Source organism: Chrysochloris asiatica, unplaced genomic scaffold (assembly GCF_000296735.1).
Source record: "Chrysochloris asiatica unplaced genomic scaffold, ChrAsi1.0 scaffold00089, whole genome shotgun sequence".
NCBI classification, from domain to species: Eukaryota; Metazoa; Chordata; class Mammalia; order Afrosoricida; family Chrysochloridae; genus Chrysochloris; species Chrysochloris asiatica.
This window is the reverse complement of record NW_006408607.1, coordinates 2,620,125-2,622,407: the sequence shown is the minus strand read 5'-3', so window position 1 is coordinate 2,622,407 and position 2,283 is coordinate 2,620,125. Positions and strand designations below refer to the sequence as shown.

General features: G+C 41.7%; 1 pseudogene; it reads right to left on the bottom strand.

The window, feature by feature from the left end:
• LOC102828672 overlaps positions 1-2,283 on the bottom strand; it is an 80,542-nt pseudogene that overhangs the window by 37,202 nt on the left and 41,057 nt on the right.

Below are 2,283 nucleotides of genomic sequence, written 5' to 3'. Positions count from 1 at the left end.
AAAAAAAAAAAAAAAAATCATGATATTAAGTAAAATACCAGGTGAGTTAGGAATCTGGAGAGTGGACTCCCTCGGTGACTACCCCGCCCTGGCAGAGTTTAGGAAGGCAGAGTTTAGGAAGGCGGGGCTAAAGCCAGTCCAGCTCAGAAAACTGCACTAAAAGGAGTGCAGAGGCATCTTCAAAAAAAAAGAGAGAGAGAGACGCAGGAGACTATACATTTCTCCCTCTTTCTCTCCTTGTCCCGCCTTCATTGCTCAGCCCGGACATCAGGTGGGACAGTTTTCTCATTGTACAGAGAGCGGGAGCCATGGATCCAAAAGTTTCCCCAGCAAGAGCCCTTGCATCTATGGAGTACGTTCCAACTCCAGATGACCTGGTGCGGCATTTCCGGGCCTGTGGGTCTGAGTGGGAGCAAAGCGCCTTGCCTTTCTCACACGGTGCTGCTGGTGGTTTCCAGTTGCTGACCGTCTGGTCTGGGCCGCTGCACTGCCCAAGCTCCCTGAACAGGACCAATTCAAAGCAGTATGTAAAACCCCAGCATAACAGGACTCAACCATCCCGAGAATCGTGCTGTGCACATGCAGATAGCTAACTGACCTTCAGAGACAAAAATAGTGCACAATCTTTCCACCATTAACACCTCAATATCTACCTGCTCACCTCTACTCAATGACTACAGTAAGGGCCTGAGAGAGTGGACACCCCCAGACCTACTGGAGACTTCTAAGTGCACATACTCTGTGTGGTTGGGGATAGTCAACCAGAGCTTCATTTTTGTTCCAAAGGGTTGATTTTTGTCTATGCATTTATATTACTGCTGCTTTTGATACTTTTGATCATACATCTTTACTGGAGGTGGGAACTTTTTCTCCCTACATTTCCCAAGAACAGACAGCAATCATGGCCATATAGCCAAGCTATAAGCATAGTCCATAATATTTCACCACTGAGACAAGAACCAACAACACCCACTAAGCATTACATGTGAAAAGGGAAGCCCATCTCCTAATCATATTCACCAGGAAACACCCAATAAGCTCAACAACAAACAACAAACATTCACTCTAGCTTAAACACACACACACACACACACACAACCCAGGTAACTATCATGACGAATAACAAGCAATAATCGATATCAAAACACATCCCAAACCAGAAAATAGTAGCTGATACAAATGAGCTGGAGACAGACAAAGGATATATAGAGGAGGAAGAGCAGGTTTTGGATATGCCTGAGAAAAAATTCAGAATGATAATGTAAACAAATTCAAATTCTCCGAAAAGGGGTGGAGGAAAACAAGGAAGAAATTAGGAAAGTACTACAGGAGCAATCAAATAAAATTGATACAATATTAGAAACAATTCAAAACCTGCAAAAAGATGTCCAGATGATCAATAATAAGATAACAGAAATGGTCAATACGCTAAAGGGGAAAGGAGCAGCATAATAGAAGAGATGGAAGCCAGAACTATTGAGCTGGAAGACAAATCTCTCAATGCTGCTAAGATGGAGGAGCAAGCTGAAAGAAGGAAAAAGAAGTCTGAGAGAGGCTAGGATTCATGTTGGATAACATGAAGAGGAACAACTTAAGAATTATTGGCATTCCAGAACAGAAAGAATCAGAGAATTCCATAGAGGAAATAGTTGAAGAGCTTCTGGATGAAAATGTCCCTAATATCTTGAAAGATGAGAAGATAAACATTCAAGAAGCCAAACATACACCAGGAAGAATAGACTCCAAAAGAAAGTCACCAAGACATATAATAATTAAGCTCTCCAAAATCAAAGACAAGGAAAGAATACAAAAGGTGGCCATGAAGATGAGAAATGTCACTTATAAAGGCAAGCAAATTAGATTCAGCTCTGATTATTCAGAACAAACCATGCAGACAAGAAGGCAATGGGGAGACATATACAAAACACTGCAAGACAAAAAACTGTCAACCAAGATTTGTCTATCTGCAAAACTATCAATCAAACATGATGGTGTGTTCAAGACATTCCATGATAAACAGAATCTGAGAGATTTTTATCAAAACAAACCCAGCACTTCCAAACATCCTAAAGGGAGTTCTGTGGACTGAAAACCAATAAGAACAGACAACAAACAGAGACTGACAGAGGTGGTAATACCACCAGAACTCAGACAACAGGTACCAGAGTCCAGAACAGAACAAGAACACAACAACAAACTCAAAGGAGCTGAGAGGTAAACTAAGATCAAAATTACATCAATGTCAAAGAAGGGACAAATGTAGCAACAGAGACCCAGGTGGTG